General features: G+C 44.2%; 1 protein-coding gene across 4 annotated transcripts in view; it reads right to left on the minus strand.

The window, feature by feature from the left end:
* DOCK1 (dedicator of cytokinesis 1) overlaps positions 1-16537 on the minus strand; it is a 272498-nt gene that overhangs the window by 251199 nt on the left and 4762 nt on the right. The gene's annotated exons all lie outside the window — the stretch shown is intronic.

The following is a 16537-nucleotide window of genomic DNA, read 5'->3' on the forward strand; positions in this document are numbered from 1 at the left end:
ATTTCTCACTATTTGTTGTAGTTCTTCAGGAAACAAAAGCATTTTTAGAACATAATAATTACCTCTGAAATTCCTACCACCCCTCAGATTATCACTGCTTTTCTTTCTACCTCAGTTTCCAGGGCAGGACTCAGGGATGTTTTATTGGAACAGAAAGAGCTGGGGAAGTGACATGTCAGAGGGAATTGATTTCAGAACAAGAGCTCACAGAGCATCCACATCACGTTCCACACTCATCACAGGTAACAAAGCACTTCCAAAAAACCCCTCAAATTCCAAACCTGTGGCAGAGCTCTAAATGAAGCCATGGGAGGTGGGATGCAGGCAGCACCTGCCTTACCTGGCCAGCTCCCTCCTACCCCAGCACTGCTCCTGCATTACAGGAGATCAACACCCCAAACCACATCTGCCAGAACATCTGGGAACTGGACAAAAATACTGCTCTGAGCCCACATCTGATCATGCTCACACACCAGGAACACCCCAGTGGGCACGAGGGGAGCTCTGATCCCAGCACGAGGATGGGGCACGGAGCCCACTGCTCCAGTTCCAGCCCCCAGGAATTCCTGTTTGTTCTGCCCAGAACTCCTGGAATTCCAGCTCTCAACAGGATCACCAATGAATCAATCCATAGTCCATTGGATCACCCACAAATCAATCCATAGTCCATTGGATCACCCCTAAATCAATCCATAGTCCATTGGATCACCCACAAATCAATCCATAGTCCATTGGATCACCCACAAATCAATCCATAGTCCATTGGATCACCCACAAATCAATCCATAGTCCATTGGATCACCCACAAATCAATCCATAATCCATTGGATCACCCATAATCCATTGGATCACCCCTAAATCAATCCATAGTCCATTGGATCACCCCTAAATCAATCCATAGTCCATTGGATCACACATAATCCATTGGATCACCCCTAAATCAATCCAGAATCCATTGGATCACCCAAAAAAATCAATCCATAATCCACTGGATCACCAATAAATAATCCATAACCCATTGGCTCATCAATAAATCAATCCATAATCCATTGGATCACCCATAGATCAATCCATAACCCACTGATCACCAACAAATCAATCCATAACACACTGGCCCACCAACAAATCAATCCATAATCCACTGGCTCACTAATAAATCAATCCATAATCCACTGGCCCAGCAATAACTCAATCCATAATCCACTGGCTCACCAATAACTCAATCCATAATCCACTGGCTCACCAATAACTCAATCCATAATCCACTGGCTCACCAATAAATCAATCCATAATCCACTGGCCCAGCAATAAATCAATCCATAATCCACTGGCTCACCAATAACTCAATCCATAATCCACTGGCTCACCAATAACTCAATCCATAATCCACTGGCTCACCAATAAATCAATCCATAATCCACTGGCCCACCAATAAATCAATCAACCCAGGCTGGCTGAGCCCTCTTCTCTGCAGATCTTCTTTGGCTTGACAGACTTTAGGGTTAAGAGGTAAATAAATAAATCTGAGTGCACAAGTGGAAAAAAAGACATGGAAAAGCAGTTTGGAAAATACTATATAAGGTGGAAGATTGTTAATGGAACAAAAACACACTACAAGGTAAAAAGAATAAAGGTCAGGTGCAGAGTCCAATATCACCAGGATTTAAATGAAGGTTTTAGAAAGTAACAGTTTCTATTGACATCAAAACAAGCCAAGCTATTTGTGGTTTAATGTTTTCCTTAATTTTGTCATTACTAGAGACAGCTAAACTCTCCCTCCCAGGTATCTGGCACAGGGTATCTGAGAGCCATAAAATGCTACCCTGCAGGAGAAGGGGGTTCTGAGAAACACCTTAACAAAAATGAGCATTTGAAACTGCTCTGAGCAGAGGGATGATCAGAGTGCTGAACACAGAGCACGTGGGACAGTCTGCTTGGAAACACTCCCCAGAAATATGCTCATTTCAGCTTTTGTGCATAGCAGGGAAAACAAAGTTACACAGCCCTAACTCCTCCAAACTTGTGTGGCTGGAGTTCAACACAAAAAAAAAAAACAGAAACACAAAAAACAACACCAATCCTTGGGGTGTTTACTGAGATCCATCCCTTCAATGCTCACAGCACAGTCAAGGGGCCCCTGGGATGTTCACACATCCAGAAATGAATCCAAGGACAGTCTCCCACCTCCAGGACCCTGACAAGCAACTTCACTGACTCAAACCACACATGCCAGCCAGGAAAAATTTGCATTAGAACAGATTAAAAAGCGGTCCTGTGCTCAATTCACACTTCAGCTGAGCATTTCTCCAGCATTTAAGTGGAGTAACGCTCAGGATGAAAGGCAGCTATGAATAAAAGGCACTGAAATTTATGCCCAAGAGTGCCAAAACTGGTGTCTGTCACAACAAGGAAGGTCAGGCAGCAGGAGCTCAGTGGAATGACCAATTCTTCTGACAGAAGATGACAAACAGCCATCAAATGGTAATTACTGCCCACGCCAGCTCCCACTGACCTCAACTGACTGAGGAGCCAGGGAGGGGTGATTTATCTTTAAATATATATATATACGTGTGAAAAATATGTCTGCAAGAGAAAATAAATCACATTTCCGGCTTCCAACAGCACTGACAGATTGGGAAGCAAACAACCAAAATAACTATAAAGTGCATTCCACCCCTGTGATTACAAAGCAAGGCTTGAACTGCACCACAAACTCCTCTGCAAGGGAGCAGGTAACTCCTTCTCACAGGAATTTTTTTTTTTTTTTAATGCATAGTGGCCTCAAAAGATGTTGTGATAAAAAATGCTTGATTGGAGCAAATGACAAGGCTTTAATTAAAGGAAAAGACAAAGTTTGGAGGAGTAAAGCATGAAACTGGTATGTTTGCATTTTGTCTCATCAACTGTATCCTGAACTGTCATTTAAAATATTTCAAAACCTGAGGTATAGCTTTCTATTTTTAAGGTTTTTTTTTTGAACCGAAGTATGTTTTGCTTTATTTAAAAAATCCACCATCCACATGAGAGTCCCAAAGTGCCAAAAGCAAAGGATTAAGTGTGGGCACAGAGAGAGGCATTTTTTCAGCTCTAAGAGTTGATAAAGAAACGAGCAATGAACAGGGCATTACAGTAATTGCACCAAGCCCCCATTTACCATTCAAGAACACAAAACAAACACCTCTGGGAGCTGCACTCATTAATCTGCACACGTCAGAAAAATGAGGGGGCCAACACTAGAAGAATTAGTGGTGGAAACAAAGGAAAAAGCAAACAAAGGTGATATCAATTTATACTGAAAAAGCTTTTTTCTAACTGTACAAAAGGTGAGAGATCTTAAGATAGCATAAAGATGTTCCAGAGTAATATTGCCTGGTATTACTTTGCTTTAAAGGCTGTATTAATCATTCTGAACTCCTGAATGAACCCAAACTCCATTTAACACATTACCTGCTCTATTTTACACTGGCTTTAAAAAAAAAAAAATCCCTAAATCCTAGCTGTGCTTTTTCACTAAAAGTAGACAAATTGCAGAGGTGAAAGCAAAGTCTTTTGTAAATTCTCTGGTACTAAAAGACACCTGAAGGTTTTCCTATTTTCCCTGAAATGAAAGCAGATGATTTAAGTATTCAGGCAGATTCCTTAGTCCTCTGCTACTCACCCAGAGGACTTTCAGATTTCTACACCTGAGGCTAATGGAGAAGCAAAAGGAAAAAAGCAGTGTTTAAGTCAAGAGTTGCACCTGAGAACTGTTAAAGGCAATTATTTCATGTGTACATTAACCAAGGGTAGATCCTCTCATCTTCACCTTGGGTTTTGTCATTCCTGGTCTCACCAAGCTTGATTCAGAGTTCTTTCTCAGTATTTTAATTATTCTGTTATCCAAACATTCCCAAAAAAATTAATTTCCTGCAGAGAGGAGAAGCCTGGAGAAATTCTCAGATCTGAACAGTTACCACCAAGCTAAAGGAGAAAATCCAGCTCGAGGTTCCTCCTGCCCAGTGATGCTCTAATCTTATTGATTAAATCCATGAATGTGACTTTTATCACAGGATTAGCCCAAATCCCACAAATTCAAGTAGATAGAAAGGATTTATCACCACTTTCCCTTACAAAGGTGAGACAGTTCCTTTCACTCCTCCTCTCTGGGAGCAGCAAATTCCTGAAACACACAATGGCTCAGCTGCAAACTCCTCCATGAATACACAGGGCATCTGCAGAGGGTGAGAGAATCCTAAACCAGCCTCTGGAACCCCTCAGGCTGAAATCCCTGCAATGCCAGCCTGCCTCCCCTATTTTCCAAAGTGAGGACACAAAGAGTGAAGGGCCACCAAGCTGTTCTAAGCACCTCAGGTTTCACACCAGAGCAATGTGCTCTGCGTCACATTTGGTGCCTCATCACTCACCACCCAAAGTGCATTAATTAATTCATTCATTAATAAGCTGAGGAAAGTTCAGAAATCCAGAACAATACCAAAGCTGGGGCCTGGTGCCTTCCCTAAGTGCAACCACCCTGCTGAGTCCTGCTGGCAGAGCTCGAGGAGGACAAAACAAGATGCTCACCTGTCCTTTCTGCACTCATTAAAAATACAGAAAGAAATAACACCTGGAAAAAAGGGGGATCAGGGGGGACCTCGTGGCTCTGCACAGCTCCTGACAGGAGGGGACAGCCAGGGGGTCAGGCTCTGCTCCAGGGAACAGGGACAGGAGGAGAGGAAATGTTGCACCAGGAGAGGCTCAGGGTGGACATCAGGAAGAATTTCTCCATGGAAAGGGTGGTCAGCTGTTGGAAGGGGCTACCCAGGAAGGTTTGGAGTGCCCAAGGAAGGACTGGAGGTGGCACTCAGGGCTCTGGGCTGGGGACAAGGTGGGGATCGGGCACAACTTGGCCTTAAAGATCCTGGTGCTCTTTTCCAACCTGAATAAATCTGGGATTCTGTGAAATGAAGAGTTCTGGACGAAGCCAGGATTTCCAAGAAGCAAGTTCAGTTTCTTGCTTTCCTTCCTTCTCCCTTTCAAGCAAGGCACTTTATTTTTAGGGAGCTAATGAAGTGAGATGCTCTGTCACCATTTTAACAGCTCTCCCCCCCTTCTCCTGGCTAATCTGTATTCAGAGTACTCCACCACCAAGTACTGAGGGTATAAAGCTGAAACTAGTACTAAAAAAAATATATATACACATCATTATTGACTCTAGCAGCATTATTAATGTGCCATAATGCACAGCTAACAAGAAGCACAATCAAGAACATCCAAATTGATTTTTAATATTAAGAAGTCCATTAAGTGAAACACCCTGGATGCAAAGAGCAATCACATCACCCCGAGCTCTCAACACTGGCTCTCGCACAAAAAGCAAGATGCTGATTTGGACTAACACAAGACATTATCCAGAGGCAGATGTTTTGGCATCTGTCTTGTGCTAACTCAGAATCACAGTGAGTTTTGATGTTCCCTTGGACCTCCTACATTTCATGAGGGCCACTAAGGAGCTGGAACTTGGCTCCTGCTCTGGCACCATCCTCCAGGAAGGCAAGGACAGCATCTGAGCATTAGCTGTGCTCACCCAAAAAAACAATCTGTGCCTCAAGAAAGGATTTCAGAGCTTGGAATTAAGCAAAACTCAAAACCACTTCTACATGTGGTTATTAGAAAATTTGCAAAAGCTTCAACACTGCTACATAGAAAATGCCCCCAGGGTTCTGCTGGGCAGGAGAAGGAAAAGAGTTAAAGGCTGGAGAGAAGAGGAACTCATCCAGCTTCTGCTGAGTGCTGGCAGAGCATCAGATGTGCCTGGGCTGGTGGTGAGTCAGGCCACATCCTCCAGCTGAGGGCCCCCAGGAGAGCAGAAGTGACCACAAGTGGCAGAGCTGCAGCTCCACACCCTGATGTGTCCCCACCCCTGCCCTTCCCTGGCAGCAGTGCTGCACCCAGCCCAGCCTCAGCCCAGGGGCCAGCCTGCTCAGGGACAGCAGCAACTCCAACAGCAGGGACAGCCCCAGGAGAAGTCCCAAATCCAGCCACAGAATCCCAAAAACTCCATCAATGGCAAGGACAGCCTCAGGAGAAGTCCCAAATCCAGCCACAGAATCCCAAAAACTCCATCAACAGCAGGGACAGCCTCAGGAGAAGTCCCAAATCCAGCCACAGAATCCCAAAAACTCCATCAACAGCAAGGCAAGCCTCAGGAGAAGTCCCAAATCCAGCCACAGAATCCCAAAAACTCCATCAACAGCAAGGCAAGCCTCAGGAGAAGTCTCAAATCCAGCCACAGAATCCCAAAATGTCTAGGTTTGGAAGGGAGCTCTGGAGATGATCCAGTCCATCCCCTGCCAAGGCAGGTGACAGGAGCACATCCAGGAGGGTTTGGAATGTCTCCCTTGGAGAAGGAGGCTCCATGTTCTCCCTGGCAGCTGTTCCAGTGCTCTGCCACCCTCGTGGAGAGGAGCTCCTCATGTTGAGTGAAACATCTCATGCTTTAGTTTATGTCCAACACACACACAGGTGCAACATCCCAAATGCCACAAGCTCACTCTTCGATCCAGGGAAAGGGATTTAGAAACCCTCAGGTCCTTCCCAACACAGCACTCCAGGCTAAACCCACACAAATGATGTCAAAGCTCCCCTGGCCCAACTTGGTGCTCCAGGAGGCCACAGAGCTCCCTGTGAACATCCCTGAGGCATCAGCCCCCTAATTCTTCAAGCCTCTCCTTTGCCATGGCAGGAAATTCTTACTGCACTAAGAGGGTGTCTTTTACTAAGCATTACTACAGCAGTGAGCTTAATGGCACAACTATATTTTAATAGGCATTTCAATGACCACAAAAATCAAGTTCCAACACACTGGAAGCCCTCTTGCACTGCTGTGGAAACGAGAAAAAAAAAAAAAAAAAAACACAATTCACTGCCACACCAAGCTGATGATGCAGAGCAAAGAGCCTAAAGCAAGGAGGAAATGAGGTGATGGGAAGATGCTTTCATTTCCTACTGTTCTTCCTCCTCAGTATTTCTACAAGGGAAAACAAAACGAAAATTCCTCTGTTTCTGTCTCAGGAAAGCCTCTGGAATGGGAGAAAAAGGATGAAGGGAGTTTGAGGCTTTTTGCACATCAAACCTGACTCAATTTCTCTGCCATCACATTATCAGGCTGTCTCCAACAGCAAGAGTACAGACCCCAAGCCAAAGAAACCCCAAGGAACTTGTTCTGCTTTCCCCAAAGGAACACCCAGGGAGAGGAATGAGCTGCTGGGAGCCCCAGCAACACTCTCCCCCTCTCTCCCAAAACAGCCAGGCTAGGGCAGAAATGGGAAATCAGCGACGCTTTTCCTGAATTTGCACCTCACGCCGGAACTGGGGGGAAAACATCACCATGGGAGCCAGTCAAACAGCGCTGAATGCATTCAAAGATAAGAGCAGCATTTTGCAAAAACAGGGAAAAATTGTTTTGCTCCAAAGCAGGGGCAATCACATGCTCCAGGCGGCTTCCAGCAGACTTGGCTCGGCCACTGGCCCTAACAAAGGGTCACTGTCCAGCACTGGGGCAGCTCTCACACAGAGTTCATATCCCTGAAATTCCAATTTCCCCACCTCAGAGAATCCTGTGAACCCATACCGATTTTTGTTTTCACTCTGGAAGAAATAAGGAAACGTAACTGGTATGAGCCCACTGTTCATTAAAGACCCAGCATCACGTTTTGCTCCATAAATTCAGACTTCTGGGAAGGGGGAAAACCAGAGTAGGGGAACACCCTAAATCTCTGCTTCCAGACCTTGAGCTCCATAATTTTGGCACAATAAGAACCCACCTGTACATTCACAACCATTCACTTTATCATGAGTTAATTTCATAATTCTAAAGCCTTTTCTAGCCTAATAACTGAATATTCTGAGTTGGAAGAGACCTACAAGGATCATCAAGTCCAACTTTTTTTTATTATTATTATTTAAATTACCAATGATTTTTAATATGTATATAGTGTAATCAATTAATATTTTGAAGTTGGTGTAGCCCAGTAATCAATCCCAGACGTACACAGGAATTCCCAGGTGAGAACTTGGCTCCCCACTGCTAAGGCACCCTTCAAGCCTACTGAAACACATCAAAAATAACAATTATACTTCCTTCCCTCACTGCCCTGAGCCTCCAAATTGCCCTTGTTAATTCAGAATAATTCAAAGCTGTAACTCCTTCCTTCCCAAGCACAATCACCCAAGGAAAATGTGTTTTAAAAACGCCCTGCTGGTCCCACTTTAATGTCAGGAGGGTGATTAAGGTGCCACTAACCCAGCAGTGACTCGCTCACCTCTGCTGTAAGAAAGGGAGTATTTTTATTATTCTTTCCCCCTCTTTTGGCAGGTTATTTTCCCAGCACCACTCCACGAATTCCCTGAAAAGGGGGAGGCATTAGCAGCCAGCACATGCCCTGGGCAGAGCCAGCTCCTGGCCAAGGAGCAGATCCACGCTGCTCCTAGCACTGCAAACAACGGCTTCAGGGGACTCATTTCCCTGCCATGATTCCCCAAATCTGCTTCAATGTCTGCTTGGAAAGCTCCAACAGGCAGCAAAGTTTGTGCTAGACTGGACAGTGTAACTTTCACCTTAAAACATTTGCGTCCCTCGCTGAAAAAATACTGCATTCATCTAAAATCAGTGGTTATTTCTCAACTCTTCAACTCGTCTCCACTTGCAGCACCTCTACCTGAAAATACAACTACTAAAAAACCAAATTAATGACAGCCAGCACACTCCACACTCAATTCATATCCAGCAAAGCAGCTCATTTTTGATCTATAAATCACACATTTGCCCTGGCTACATTTGGGGAAAGCATCCTCAGAGACACCAGGAGCACTCAGCAGTGGGACCTGTGTTGGGAAATGTGGGGAGAATATTTGTACAATTTTCCCAGAGGAATCTAACTCAGTCCTCTTGCTAAGCAGCCTTCACTTTTCTGGAGAAAAACAATTTAAACCTTAAAAATGCTTCTTGCTCCATGAATGGCCCAAGAACAAGAAGAAGCTGCTGCATGCAAAGGTAACAACACAAATTCTGTCATGTGCAGATGCAGCAAAAAGGGAAACAATTGTAGAACTCAAGATTTCATTAATGATCACCAGTATTTCACTTTTCACTCACTTTACCCAGGCATTTCGCAAAACTGTCACTACCCATACCCTGAAAACCTAAGCTGGCACACAATTATTCTAGTTCCTCTCCACAAAATTATTTCATATTTTCCACACTTTTAATATAAATGTTATGGAAGCATCCAGACAGCCCTTTACAAATATAATACATGAACTCCTGGTCTTAAAAGTTTATATTTTGATTTAAGATCAGCACGCTGTGTTATAGATGGTATCACACCCAGACTGTAAAAACTTGCAGTTATGCCAATATTTTAAATATTCAAGCCCCAAAAGTACTAAAACTCCTGGTTTTCAGCCAAGAACGCGTTCACCTTTGTGTGCTCTAACTGTGGAAACTGCAGCTGTTGCAGGAAGCCCAAACTGTACTTTCTGTGTTTAAGGCAAAATGTGAACCAGTTCCATCAGTCATCACAGCCCAGTAAATACACAGAGGCCTCCTCTGCAGCACCAGTGACTGATAAAAATCAATTAATAAATCACTTCAAGAATACATTCAACTAGAAAATCAAACCAGAGCTGATCCCACACAAAACTTCCAACAATGTCAGCAGCACCACAACTGAGTCATTCTCTCAATTCTTGACTAAAATGTGCTTATCTGCCTATATCAAGTCTTTATTTTTTGGGAATAACAATTCCCTCCCCACAGAGCTCAAAGCAAGACACTGTAGTCACTCCTTGAAGAGTCAACTGATTCTTAAGGGTTTGGGATGTTTTTCCCAAAAACACTTTGCTAATCTTTTAATGATTCTGAGGTCACCCCACAGTCAGCCCAGCACCATGGTGACCACCAGCCCACGTCCCCAAGTGCCACATCCACACGTTTGGGACACTTTCAGGGATGGGGACTGCACCACCCGCTGGGACCCCATCCCCAGTTTGGCTGCAGCACTGGTTTCACCAAGCCTTTGCCATAATCTTGCACAAGCACCACCTCCATCAACATCCCAAACCTGGGATTGAGCAGGAGAGGCACCAGACAGAACCCAAAGTCCAATTCCCATAATCAGCACCTTAGAGACAGATCAAGACCTTATAAAAAAATTCCTCACCCATGAGCACCTCCTGGAGCTCTTCAGGGCAGCAATGCTCGAGCAATCCCATCTAACTGCAGATGTCCCTGCTACCAGATGAACATCTCATGTGTCTTTTAAATCCTTTTAAGAGTCTTTGTTCCAGACAAACACTCAAGAAAACAACCAACAAATACAAATGAAGTGTAGTGTAATAAATACCAAAAAAATATCTGGCTGTGCATCAGAAAGTTTGGAGTTGGTGTTTTGTCCCATTTGACTCACACACTGTGGAAATTACTGGCCAAGAAACATCTCTGCACCACAAAAAATCTGTTTTGATCTCCAGCCCCTTCAGTGTCAGCAAGGACAGCTGTTTCCTCACCAAAAAAGCTCCATGACTGAAATCTCTGGAAAAAGGATCTTTATCCAGTGCTTTGTCACATGTCACTAAATTAATTTTACTAAGGAGCCAATGCCAGCTGTTTGTGAGGCAGTCCCTGTGCTCCAGGAATTCTGAGCTGCCCCTGTGCACACTCCTGCCATGGCCTGGACAAAATGTTTGGCTCTTTTATGCCCAAATGCCAGTGAGCAGCACCAAAAAAGGGCAGAGCAGCACAGTGGAGGTGACAGAGGTGGCACACAGATTGTCAGCAGCTACAGAGGTGTTGCTGACAGGCAAGGACAGAGCTGGATCCTGCCACGCCAAACACAAACCTTCCACAGATCAACTCTGATGTGAAACAGAAGCCAAAATACCTCCAAAATTTGTTTTAAAAAATTAAATTGCCATAAACTTTTTTTTTTTTACACCCAGTTTGAGTCACACCATTTACCCTTCACACTGGAAACTTCAGAGATCAATCCACAGAAGGAAAAAACAAAACAAAAAAAACCAAAAACAAACAAACAAACAAACAAACAAACAAAAAAAACACATGATACACCAGGCTCAGACAGAAGGAAATAAAATAGGCTTTCAAGTCTTCTCCACCTAAGATTCTTGGTCAAAGAAAGTGATGGACTGATGGAAATATCAACATCTACCAGTCATGGCAAGAAAAAATATAACAAACAAGACTGAGGCAGTATAACAATGGGAAAAAGGTGAGCAGGAAGGAAGGAATTCCTGCAGGGATGACAAGGTAACAGGTGATGCTGGCAGAAAATTGGTGGGAATTTGTAAGGACAAAAGAAGAGAAATAAAGGAAAAATAGAGGCTGGACACCAGGTAACATCACCACTACCTCGGGCTAGGCAGAGCATACTAAAGGCTTGAGTGTAAGTATTATTTTCTATATTAAAACTAGAAATGAGCCATGGAGTGATGCAAAAGAAACTAATTCTCCCACAGCACCCCAAAGCAGCAGGAAAAAGTCAAAGCCAATCAAACAACAGCTGCTGGACACATCCTCAAAAGAGTAATTAAAGACTTCTTGTCATGTTGATGTTAGTTTTCACTCATACACTCCCACTTTGAGAGACTGACCTCATATTTATCAACAGAAACATTCCCACAGGCCCTTATCTCTAACTTCCCTGGCCCAAGTGACACATTTCACCATCTCTGCACAGTGCAAGCCCTCCTTCACAGGACAGCATTTACAGGACATTCCAAGCCCTGCTAATCCCCAGCCCTGGCAGGGCAGGATTTGCTCGCTGCAGTCACAGGCACAGCAGATTTTCCTGAAAGCCAGCGTCCTTCTCAATCCTTCACCATCTGCCTCAAGACTCACAAACTCAAATTCTCATCAACAGCTCCCATCTGGCTCAGCACAGGGAGATTTCCTGTGGCAGGCTCTACTACAGGAGCACTTTTTTCCTATTACCAGTTGCTTCCACTTCATTTCTGATCCACAGACAACACTGCACACTCTGCATGAAGCAACTCCTCAATAAAAGCACCCAACTCCCTGCCCTGAACCATTCCCTGCTGCCAGCATCTTTTCCTGCAGACCAGCTGGCACGATGAGGAGGATGCTCCAGGCTAAAGCAGCAGCTGGGAGGCAGGGAAGGCAAGGGTGGAGCTTCCCATCATCCTGTACCTCTGCCCACTCCCAGAGGCACCAGCAGCACTGGGGCTGGCCATGTTCTCCCTTAATTCTGATTTTTTTCCTTTTATTCCATGCATGAAAATTGGGAAAATCCTCCCAACACAGACCAGTTGAAGGTTTTTGGGCACAGCGTGGACTCATCTGTTCCTTGTCCTCCTGGGAAATTCAGGTCCTGTTCCAAATCCTGGTTTTCCTTTTTATTCCATGCATGAAAATGTGGAAAATCCTCCCAACACAGCCTGGCTGAAGGTTTTTGGGTATGGTGTGGGCTCAGCTTTCCTTGTCCTCCCAGGACATTCAGGTCCTGTTTTGAGTTCTGTTTTTTCCCTTTTATTCCATGTATGAAAATTGGGAAAAAACTAACACAGCCCAGCTGAAGGTTTTTGGGCACAGTGTGGACTCATCTGTTCCTTGTCCTCCTGGGACACTCGGGCCCTGTTCTGAGTCCTGGTTTTCCTTTTTATTCCATGTATGGAAACGGGGAAACCCTAACACAGCCCAGCTGAAGGGTTTTGGGTATGGTGTAGACTCATCTGTTCCTTGTCCTCCTGGGACACTCAGGTGCTGTTCTGAGTCCTGGTTTTCCTTTCTATTCCATGCATGAAAAATTGGGAAAACCCTCCTAACACAGCCCAGCTGAAGGGTTTTGGGTATGGTGTGGACTCATCTGTTCCTTGTTCTCCTGGGACACTCAGGTGCTGTTTTGAGTCCTGGTTTTCCTTTCTATTCCATGTATGGAAATGGGGAAACCCTAACACAGCCCAGCTGAAGGTTTTTGGGTATGGTGTGGCCTCAGCTTTCCTTGTCCTCCCAGGACACTCTGGCCTTGTTCTGAGTTCTGATTTTCCTTTTTATTCCATGTATGGAAATGGGGAAACCCTAACACAGCCCAGCTGAAGGTTTTTGGGCACAGTGTGGCCCCATCTTTCCTTGTCCTCCCCAGGACACTCGAGCTCTTTCCCTCACAGATGTTATTTTATTCCATCCAGCTCCCAGGCGGTGACGCCGGCACTTCCGTGCTTTGTTTGGATAAGCAGGAGGAGGAAGGCAGAGCAAACACAAACACCTCAGGCTGCACTTGCAGAAGGCATCTGCGTGCCTCAAGAGGCTCTCAGGTATTTCAGAGGCTCTGTGTTGGAACCCTGGATGGCTGAGAATTTTAGACTTTCTGGGTTGAAAGGCACAGACCCCCAAGAAAACACTGCACTCAAGCTAAAAACAGCAAAAAAAGCTTCCAAAATTAACTAATAACAGTAAAATAAGTGTATCGTTTAAATAGAAGTGTGCAATGTCACATAGTAAAAAACTTAGATTTTAAAGTTTTAAAATATAGTAATATATATATAAAACTAAGTTTTAAAGCAGTAACTAGTCCTTCTTCACGAGTTTAAGTAGTATTTTGTAATTAAACAAAAAAGTCTACAGAGTACAGAACACGAGTAATTAGTTAAGTTAAAAATAAAAACAAAAATAATTTGTGTCATTTCTTAGTTTTTCCTTAACAAAACCTTATAAAAATAGATACAAAATCATTTTGCCGCTTGTTAGTAAAAGACTGCAAAACTCACAACTTACAAAACTGTAATGTAAATAAGAAGTAATAAACATCTAAATCCCAAAACACGATCTCATACATTTTCAATCCCAACCCTAACCCAAACAAAAACAGTAATAATCAACATTAGCCCTGTGCTCTCTCCAGTCCCAAGCGCCCACCCTGCACTGCCAAATGTTCCAAATGCTCTGCCAGAACCAGCCAGGAGCTGCCCAGGTCAGGCCAGGAGGTTCCTCCTCAAGGCAGATCATTCCTGACGCCCTCCCCACGTGGGCCAACGAGATTTTCCCAAAACCCCCAGCCCTGCTCAGCCAGGCAGCTGCTCCAGCAGGTTTTCCACCTCAATATTCAGTAATTTCTGCAGCACATCCATAGAAGTGGCACAGCCACTACAAGAGCAGGGATGTACAAACAGAGCGCCTCAAAAACCCAAGTGCCTACAAGCACAAACATTGATTATGTACAATTTTGCTGCCATTCCCATTCAGAAATCACACAGCAAATCCTGTTCCACTCACTTGTCGGTATTTTCTACTAGGGAACACAAAGGTATTTTGCTACTCCAACACCCTCAAGGCAAAAATCAGCCACCAAAACCCTCTGCAAACACGTTCTAAAAAGGGTTGTGCTGAAATAGTATAAGCAGCACTCGAAATAAATCAGCAGTGCTAAAAAAAAACATACAAAAAACCCCAAATTCATGTATGGCACTCAATGGTTGCTTCAGTTCTTCACCCATCTGTTTGTTTTGTTACATAGAGGGTACATGATTACACATAATAGTTCTCAATGCAACTATTTCAGTTTAGTCACAAAGCTACACGGAGCAGAAAAATATTTCCAGAGATATTTCATATTTCTGCTGATGAAACTGAAATGCAGCAACTGCAGCTTCTTGTATTGCAAATCTTTTCATCAGAAATCAGATTTAATGCACAAATTACATAAATATGGGCAGATAATTCTATAAATATATAAATGTTTGCACAACTACAGCCTGAAAAGGGAGAGGAAGTTTCAGAATTACAAGAATTCTCTCTTATTGAACATTTTTTTGGTTTAGACAGGGCGTGATTTCAATTCCTCCTCCTCTAAGCTAAAGGAGGAAAGTATTCCAATAACTCATCAAGGAATTCATTAAAGCCTTACTCAGAAAATTACTATTGTCAGAACAGCCTGGGGGGCCACCACAGGCTAGGAAACAGAACTAAAACCACTTTTAAGTTTAATAAAAAAGAAAAAATCTGACTTGTCAGTGGTCCACCACCGTGCCAAAGAATACCCATAAGTAGGAGCAGCTCCACAGAGAATTTTGAGGAAGTTTTGGACTCACAGGAAATCAAAGGGGACAGAAAAACTGACACCTTGGATGGAATAAATTCTTGACAACTGGATTGGAGGCAGTCTCTTGTTGGAGCTTCCATTCATAAAGAGGATTCAGCCCCAGCTATTTATCTCCAGCTGGACACATCCCCAGGTGTTTAACAAGAGCTATTGGATTTCAGTCCTGCAGGACCACACTGAAGGATCACACAAAGCAAAGGATCCTCCACATGCTCGACAGCCAGCACAGGACAAACTCCAGAAATGCCAATATTTGAAGGAAAAATTGCCCCAACTCTTACTCCTGTAGCTGCAAGCTGACAGAGGGGCTTCCTGGAGAAAGTCTGATTTTAAGTTGTCTGTTTTTTGCCCCCTCTCCTTCCCTGAAGCTTTGCCTTTGCAGAAAGGAAAATGCCTTTGTAACACAGAGAAATCTGTGCCAGGTGTGGCAAAGAGCCCGAAAGCAGCATTGTGTGGGTGCACCTAGGTCAGGCATTTCCAACAGAACAGATAAAGGGATAATTACAAAACCCACCAAGGTGCTACTTCAAGTCAGAGAATCCCACAATGGTTTGGGTTGAAGGGACCTTAAAGCTCATCCCATTTCACCCCTTGCCACCTGCCTTCCACTATCCCAGTGCTCCAACCCCATCTAACCTGGCCTTGGACATTTCCAGGGATGGAAATACCAAATCAAACACCTTAAATCAGCCCCCCTACTACTGTCACTGCCATACCTGCATACCATGTAAAGTGTAAAAGTTCACTTTTCTACCTCCTTTTTTATTTTATAGGATAAAGAGTAAAATCACCAGCTGAAAATTCCCTAAACCAACTGAAAACTTCCTTTGCAAAGTTAAATAAAAGCTCTGTATTATGGCCATAAGCAGCTGGCTACCTGAAGTCAGTTTGTGCCCTGTGAGAAAAAATAATTCCTGGAAAAACCTATCAGGACTCATTTCTCAGAACAATCCCAGCTTGTAATGCTGTTGCTGACCTGGATGAAAACAAACAGAAGTCCACACTCCCTTCCACTTATCTGGTAAGGCTATCCCTCTCCAATCTGTTGTTTGCAACAAGTGTTTATTGACAGAGAACAATAGTGGCTGCTGAGCAAACTGGGAGGAGCTGGGCACAAGCCTGCAGTCCAACTCAGGTCATTCCTGTAGGAAAAGGTGTGGTGCATCTTCCAGCCCCTGCCCTCTGCTTCAGGAGGTGCCAGGGATGGGGCAGCACAGAAATGCAATCCTCAGCAAGCAGGGAATTAAAGGGTATTGGAAAATAGAACCATGGAATGGGTTGGGTTGGAAGGGATAATAAATCCCATCCCATTCCACCCCTGCCATGGCAGGGACACCTCCCACTGTCCCAGGCTGCTCCAACCTGGCCTTGGGCACTGCCAGGGATTCAGGGGCAGCCACAGCTGCTCTGGGAATTCCTCCCCA

This window comes from Vidua macroura, chromosome 8, assembly GCF_024509145.1.
Source record: "Vidua macroura isolate BioBank_ID:100142 chromosome 8, ASM2450914v1, whole genome shotgun sequence".
Lineage (NCBI taxonomy): Eukaryota > Metazoa > Chordata > Aves > Passeriformes > Viduidae > Vidua > Vidua macroura.